Here is an 8,987-nt window from a genome sequence, read left to right on the forward strand (position 1 = left end):
GGCAACCATGCTGGAGTCGGCTATGCTGTTCCGATATGGGGTACCACCCAAGGTCCTCTCAATTGCCTGCCTCAAATCAGTGGTCCCCTAACCAGATTTCTGTCTTGATTTGCCAGTCTCAAATCAGAGGTACCCGAAACAGGGGACTTCCGAGACTTGGTCTTTACACTTTCCCTTCCTACTCATCGCAAGAGTTCTCGTTAACTCACTTGAAGTGCGACACCTCAGCATCACACTCCTCATGAACTATCCAGCCGCACCCTACTCTACCCCACTAGGTTCCATCCTCTTCAACTTCCTCCTTCGCCTTCCCTTTCTAAATGTTGCCCACCATTCTAACAATTAGATTCCAGCTTGTAGGGCTATGCAACATTGTCTCTATCACATTGTGTGGTGTTATGGCACCAACAGTTAAACACTGTGTTCAACCGTATCGCATTGCCCACAATACTTACACTCCAGCGACCTCCTCCTCTTCCTATCACAGAGGAACTTGTTAAAGCAGTCAAGAATTGCGTCAATTCATAGTTTACTTCACCATTTTTCTTGACAGCCAATTCATAGTTACCCACCTGACTCCTTGACCATCTCTGCTGCCACTTATCCAATATTTCTCCTTTTGCCTGACTCTTAGGTTACCCTTCTGCTCTTCCCACCATTTCGTTTGCTACAAGATCCCACGGCGGCATCCCAGCTGTGGGAACCAATGCCGCCTCGTTTAGACTGTACAATACGCCCTAACTGCCCCAATAGCCAAGGGCCTCTGAAGACTTAACAATTGGTTCCGGGCCTTCTTCTTCAACACTCATTTCCATGCTGGAACTGCATACATGACGACGGACCGAGCCACCGATGCAAATAGCCTCTGTACGCCAATCCTGCTCATTAGCCTGCACACCGGAATCACTGTTCATTTACTTTTCTGTACAGCCTCGACCACATGAGGCTGAAAAGATCTGTTATTATCGAGCCAGGCTCCAAGGTACTTTGCCCTGGCTACTGGCACAATCTCCACATCTCCTACTACTAAACTTATTGGAGCCAACCGCCTCCTTCCTGCCATAACCAACACTTGAGTCTTCTGTAAGGCCAAATGGACCTCTCTCAAACAACCAGGCATTTACCATCTGCATGGCTTCATTGACCTTCCTCACCAATCCATCTTCTGTTTTAGCCAATACAACCACAGACAAACCGTCAGGTACTCGCACTGGATAATCCATGCGGAGAACCCATCATAGGCTACATTCCACAATGTAGGCCTCAACACTGAACCCTCTGGTACTTTGGCCTGCATCTCAATCTGAATCTGGGCCTTCTCAGCACAGCCTACCATGGATCGTACACTTAAGTAATCTTGAATAAGGCATCGCAAGTATGGGCTGACTCCTCTTCTCTTAAGTTCACTCAGGATCCACCCAAATGGCAGTGAGTTAAACGCATTATTCATGTCCAACAACACCACCGCCGGGATGGACCTGGTTCTCCATGTCCGAGACGCAGCTTAATCAACGATCTTCATGATTTTATTTATTGCTGCTGAAGTTGTATATCCCTTCCTAAATCCAAATTTGTTCAGGCTAAAACCGTCCCCTCGCTCAATCTCTTATAAAAGCCTCATGACATTCATCCACTCAGCAAGTTTCCCCATACAGCTGAGGAGACACAGTAGTCTATAACCATTCAGGTTACAGCAATGCAACTTTTACAGTTTTCCAATCTCGCGGAAAAACATCCAATAAAACCTTATTGAACGCAAACAATACTTGTATCGGGAACTTTGTTGCCGTCACCTCCACAACCTCATCTAGAATGTCATCCAAGCCCCAACTTTTCCTTTAGTTCATTTTCATTATGGCACACAACAACTTGTGTAAAAAGAGGAATTTTTACAGCTGCAATTTCCTCTATCCCTCCCTGTTGCCTACTCTGAAACAATTTCATCAAACACCTCTCCATCACATCACTTGATAGCACCGGTAGCTTCTGTCCAAACTTTTCCACTAATAATGCGAAAGGCATCTCCTCGCACATCTTTATCTAACTGATCGCATAGAGCTCTCCACTCTTCTCTTTCTATTCATTGTGTCATCTTTATACCGCCTTTTCATTAACTTAGGTACTATCTGTGCTTCCTCAATCTCCTCAGCCCTTCTTCCCCATCAGTTAGCACGCTGGAATTTCCTACAAGCCCGTATGCACATCAGCCTGGCCACAGCTACCTGAGGAGACCACCAATTGACAGCTTTTCTACAGGGCCTCTTCCTCTGCAAAGTGTCATCACAGGTCTTCACCACTATCTCCGTAAGGAACAACGGAGTAATCTCTTCCATATGTCCAATTCTTTCATTTATAAGACCTATTACTTTCAGGAGACTCCGCTCACTTATAGCTCTCCTAGCGGACTTTACTTCACCCAGCGACCACGAGGCACCAACTTCAAAATATATCGCCTTGTGGTCACTAAGTGACCACAAGGTCATCTTCCTTCAACACCTAGCTGTCCTCGCAAGTCCCAGTGAAACAAAGGACATTCCATTTACTCGGAATAGTGTTTGTAACTCACCATCATTGAGACAGATGAGTCCCAACCCTCTTCTAAAAGTACACCTCTTCTAAAAGTAGACTCCATCTGTTACACCGCCGCCCCACGCAACATTCTTGGCATTGAAGTCACCACATATAACTGCATCCTTACACACAGCATTTCTCAGCCTACTCAATTCATCCACAGCCTTCAAAAACGCCAATTATTAACAGCCTTTTGTAACAGTTAAATGTAGTATGTGGCTTACTAAGTAGTCATAGAACTTGAACGCATAGCGATAGAATCATTGTAATAAGGATAAAATCAAAACCTAAACCGACAACGATTGTTAACGTTTATATGCCTACAAGCGCCCATGATGATGATGAGGTAGAGTGTGTATACGAAGAGATTGATGAAGCAATTAAACACGTAAAAGGAGATGAAAATTTAACAATAGTTGGAGATTGGAATGCAAGCATTGGAAAAGGCAAGGAAGGAAATATAGTGGCTGAATACGGGCTGGGCAGAAGGAATGAAAGAGGGGACCGACTTATAGAGTTTTGCACGAAGTATAATTTAGTAATTGCCAACACCCAGTTTAAAAATCATAATAGAAGAGTATACACTTGGAAAAAGCCAGGCGATACTGCAAGGTATCAGATAGATTATATCATGGTTAAGCAAAGATTTAGAAATCAACTCGTTGACTGCAAAACTTACCCTGGAGCAGACATTGATAGCGACCATAATTTGGTGATAATGAAATGTAGATTGGGGTTTAAAAACCTGAAGAAAAGTTGTCAGATGAATCGGTGGAATTTAGATAAGCTTGAGGAAGAGGAGGTAAAGAAGATTTTTGAGGAGGACATCGCAAGAGGTCTGAGTAAAAAAGATAAGGTAGAAAATGTAGAAGAAGAATGGGAGAATGTTAAAAAGGAAATTCTTAAATCAGCAGAAGCAAACTTAGGCGGAATAAAGAGAACTGGTAGAAAACCTTGGGTTTCAGACGATATATTGCAGCTGATGGATGAACGTAGAAAATATAAGAATGCTAATGTTGAAGAAAGTAAAAGGAACTATCGGCAATTAAGAAATGCTATAAATAGGAAGTGCAAATGGGCGAAAGAAGAGTGGATTAAAGAAAAGTGTTCAGAAGTGGAAAGAGAAATGAACATTGGTAAAAGTAGACTCCATCTATCTGTTACACCGCCACCCCACGCAACATTCTTGGCATTGAAGTCACCACATATAACTGCATCCTTACATACAGCATTTCTCAGCCTACTCAATTCATCCACAGCCTTCAAAAACGCCAATTATTAACAGCCTTTTGTAACAGTTAAATGTAGTATGTGGCTTACTAAGTAGACATTTTTATAACTAATATTGCAGTTATTTATCGAATAAGATGTTTAATTTATAAAACATACATATAATTTTTCAATGTTTTATTGAAAACGGCTAGAACATGTGCATTCTTCAGATCTAAGATCAATTGTAAGTATCAAATCAGAAAGCATCATAAGGTGTAAAATATTAATTATAAGTAGATTTGTTTCTATTGTTACAAATCTTTAGAATTCTTGTTGGTTCTCTTCAGGCTACAAGACTCCCTAGAGACAGTATGTGAACTTCCTTAACATAATTTGTATTTTTTTTTTTTTTAGAAGGCAGATAGTACTTTGGAAAAACACAGCAATACTCTGATTTTTATTAAGGGAAGGAGGCTATAGACTTAATGGAGCTTAATTCACCGGGTTGGTCTAGTGGTAAATGTGTTTTCCAAAATTAGCTACTTTGGAAGTTAAGAGTTCCAGCATTGAAACTCTAGTAAATGCAGTTACTTTTATACGGCTTGAATACTTTATCATGGATACCAGTGTTCTTTGGTGGTTGGGTTTCAATTAACCACACAGCTTCGAAATGGTCAAACTGAGACCATACATACAAGACTACACTAATATATCATCGTAGGAAGTAATATCTGAATGGTGATTTCCAGATGCTAAACAAGATTAAAAAAATAAAAAGACTTAATGGATCAATAAAGGATTAGAATCTCCCTCTACTTTATGATATATTTCTGAAAGTAAAAAGTCTGTTTTGAGAAAGAACAATGAATATTGGTGTATCTCAATTTTTACACTAATGAAAAAGGAGTGTAATTTATATAGGATCCATGTATGTTTATTCCACTGTAGCAGCTGAAAAATTGAACCAATTTAGACGTATGACCCCAAGTTGGAATCATAGGTTATATATATAGATTATATATCCACGTTTCAAAAAATTATACTATATACAAAATTATCATTCACACGCTCTTTAATTAACCTATATTAAAGAACTGTTTGTTGTTTTTTTTTTGGGGCAATCATCTTATTTAATATTCTTGGTACTGCAAATAATTGAGAGGAAGTTTATTTTTAACCACCGTTAGGTATTGCCAATGTATCCTTCCAAATTTATCTTATGCTTCGTAATTGATAGTAGTTTAAGGGGTGGTGGTACGCAAATTTAGTAATTTATTTTAATTTTTTTTTCCAAATTCAAGTATAATGTTTCAGATAAAACCTAAATTACAGCTTTGGGATCACAGTTTCTGATTTTTTGTCCCCCGAAAGATTATCTTGTGCGTATTTTAGAATTATCTCTGAATAATTTATAATATTTTTATAATTCCTAATTCTGACTTCCAGAGAGCTATTTTACGTTAAAACAGATTTAATATTTCATTTTTTGAATTTGCAGCTAGAATTATTACAGCTTCAAGTTAGCATCAGATGTGAATGTTTTGTAGTGGTGGGATAACTGATTCTTTCGATTCGATTCTCAGAAAGGATTCGTAAAAAAGAATCGTTCGTCGGATTAAATGATTATTTTCCTTTCCACCAGAGCTGTAAACGCTAATGCGCATGCTCTCTTTCTCTTCTTCAGCAAGTTTGCAGTTCATCTCTTCGTACTGCTGTTCGATTCAACTGATGCGTACATACTAAAAGTCTTGGATTCTTCTCTTTACGACTCCTTCGATACTTGCTTTTCAACTCTTATTCGACTCCTGGTAAACAACTGATTCTTTTGCAGTTCAATTCGATGTTTAGTAATATAAACTTAGTAGCTTGTCACTTCTAATACGCATGCTCTATTCCCTTCCATCTACCCAACGATTCTCCTTATTTCATATCTTATTCGATTCCTTTACGGAAACAAGCTTATATCAACAAACCTCATCGCTAAACAGAGAAGGGAAATTTTAAACTGTTACACCCACATTCTATATGACATCATTATTCTTTTTACTTGTAATTTCATTCGGGCGGGAAGCTATGTTGCACAATACTAATTACTGTCGTTCTTTTGCGCATACTGTCATGCTCAAGATATATTTTACAATTATTCTTAGTAGACTGATAAAAGACGACAGTCGATTCATGGTGAATGTTCTATGCGTGTTCTATTTAGAGTTGTGTTTTTAGTTTGTTTATATTTTTTTATTTGGGCCTACTCAATTTCGTAAGATTTTTTTACTTTACATAATCAGAAGACGATTTTTTTTCTAAATGTTTATCGGTATTATTTTTTTAAAATCATTAGGTTTTACGTAAGTAGATATTTTATAAGCACTTTTAAAAAAGAATATTTTGTTTTTAAATTTATAAACATGAGCTGCAGAAAAAGAAGTCGCATCTGGACTTGTTTTTCCAAAGCAAGCCCTGAAAAAACTTTGTGTAATTTTTGCCGTAGTTCAGTATCCTATGCCGGTGGGACGACTAGTATTCTGTCTCGTCATATTAAAATTAAACACCCAGGAGTTGATATTTCAAGAAAAAAAAAATCCTTGTTCTGATTATGTTTCAGAAATGCATTATAACTTAAATCCTACTACGCCTACTGCGACTGAACTAAATGAATCGCAGCAATTAGCCCTTAAATTAACAAACCTTGTTGAATCGCCTAATCCTTCTTCTGTGCTTCAAATAACATATTTGTCCTAAAAAAACACAACAGTTGTCCCTTACTTCCTTTGTTACAAAACCTGTCCCTCAAAGTAAAAGCCGACCGTTAGATATTCAATTAATTTGATTAATAACTAAAGAATATCAACCTACTTCGTTCGTTGAGGATGAAGAATTCAAGAAGTTTGTTCATATGTTAAACCCTGGGTATTCGCGTCCCTGTCGCAAAACAATTGCAACTAGTTTAATTCCACAATTATATGATAGAATTTCTTGTGAGATTCGTAAGTCATTATATAATATAGAAACATGCGCAATAACCACTGACAGTTGGACATCAGTTTCAAATAATAATTATATGGCCATAACTGTCCATTTCATTGACCATGATTGCAATTTAAAAACACAATTACTTACTTGTATGGAAATCTGCAGTCAACATACGGCTGAAAACATTGCCATTGAATTACAAGGTAAATTCAACGAGTGGGCTATTACTGACTAAATATGAGCGGTTGTTAGTGGCAATGCAGCAAATTTAAAAGCTGCTATTCGCAATTGTCAGCTACGCCATATTCCTTGCTTAGCCCATACAATTAATTTAATTGTCCAAGCAGCAGTGTCTGAAGTAAAACCAATTGTAGTAAAATCGAAGGCAATTGTCGAATTTTTTAAACGAAGTTCTCATGCTGCCTCCAACCTGAAAACATGCAGCGACAAATGAATTTTAAAGAATTAAAATTAAAACAGGAAGTGCCTACCCGATGGAACTCACTCCTGCACATGTTTAATAGATTATTAGAAACAAAAGAACCACTAATTTCGATTATCGCTTTGGTGAATGCTATTCTAAATAATATTTCATTTGATGAGTGGACAATTATAGCTGAAATGTACAAATTATTGAGAATGTTTGAAGAGATAACTATTGAAATAAGTTCTCAAAAAAACTGTCACTATTTCAAAAATCTGTTTATTGGTGCGAGCGATGATAAGACATGTACTTAAAATTAAATCTTCTCAGAATTCTGAAATCGTTAAAGTATGTAACAAGATGTTAGACCAACTGCAACATAGAATTAAGGATGTTGAAAATAATAATATTTTGCTTGAAAGTATGCTATTAGATCCTCGCTTTAAAGATGAAGCTGCTTACACAAAACTTTCACATAAAGTTCGAAGTATTCAGATCGAACAAGGCGATAGGTTTGAAACCGAACAAGAAATTATTGAACCCTCCATTTCAACTGCATGGGAAGATTTTGATAAAAAAGTAACACCAATTTTAACTAATTCAAACCCAACAGTAGCAGGAATTTTAGAGCTAGATAAATATATAAATGAACCGCTCATCTCAAGAACACAAAATCCACTCTCTTGGTGGAAAGAAAGGCGGTTAATTTATCCAAGATTATTTAAAATAATGCAAACTAGACTTTGCATTCCTGCAATCTCTGTTCCCTGTGAACGAATTTTTTTTAAAGCGGGACAGTTAATAACAAAAAGGCGAAATAGACTTGCATCAAAGAATTTCGAAAAAATATATTTCTACATGTAAATATGTAAAATACTATAAATTTTATTTGAAAGGTATTAACTAATTATTTATTTTGCTTAATTTTTATTTTTTTTATTATTTTTAAAAACAAAATTTGTGTGTGTGTAACTGTGCGCGTAGTAGTAAAAACATAAAGTAAATTTAAAATAACATCAATGTGATAAAAAAAACAAAGACGGAATCAATGGATCGCTCAAAAATAAGGTATGGTACAAGCTATATTATTTAAAATTATTCATTTTGTCATTTATAGCTTTAGAGAAATTAGTTAAAGATAAATTTTCTAGTTATAAATACTTTTACTTGGTCTAGTAGTGAACGCGTTTACGCAAATCAGCTGATTTCGAAGTCGAGAATTCTAAGGTTCAAGTTCTAGTAAAGGCAGATACTTTTATACGAATTTGAATACTAGATCGTGGATACCGGTGATCTTTGGTGGTTGGGTTTCAATTAACCACACGTTTCAGAACTAGTCGACCTGAGACTACATGACTAAACTTCATTTACACTCATAGGTGAATAAGGGTGATACCCCCATTCACCTTCTGAAGTATTTCCTGACGGTTCTTCCGAAGGTTGAGAAGAAAAAAAAAAGATATAAATACTTTTAATGAATTGAAAAAAAAAAAAAATTGGCTTTCATTCGCTGTAGTTGATGATAAACAAAAATTGTTTTATGGGGCTTAAGATAAAATTTAATTGTTTAAGATTAACTCGGTTAAATATCACAGTTAATGAAAACATTTTATAATCAGAAGTAATAAATTTGCCGAATGTCAATAAACATTAGTGATGGTGATGTAATATGTTATGCGTCACGTGTGAAAACATAAATAAATAAAATAAACGCAGGCTAGAATTTCGTATGGTAGGAGGATACCCCACCACAAGCTATGCATAAGAAAGATTGCTATGAATCGAATCGTAATTGAGAAAGATTTGA

This window comes from Lycorma delicatula, chromosome 3 (assembly GCF_047948215.1).
Source record: "Lycorma delicatula isolate Av1 chromosome 3, ASM4794821v1, whole genome shotgun sequence".
Classification (NCBI taxonomy): domain Eukaryota; kingdom Metazoa; phylum Arthropoda; class Insecta; order Hemiptera; family Fulgoridae; genus Lycorma; species Lycorma delicatula.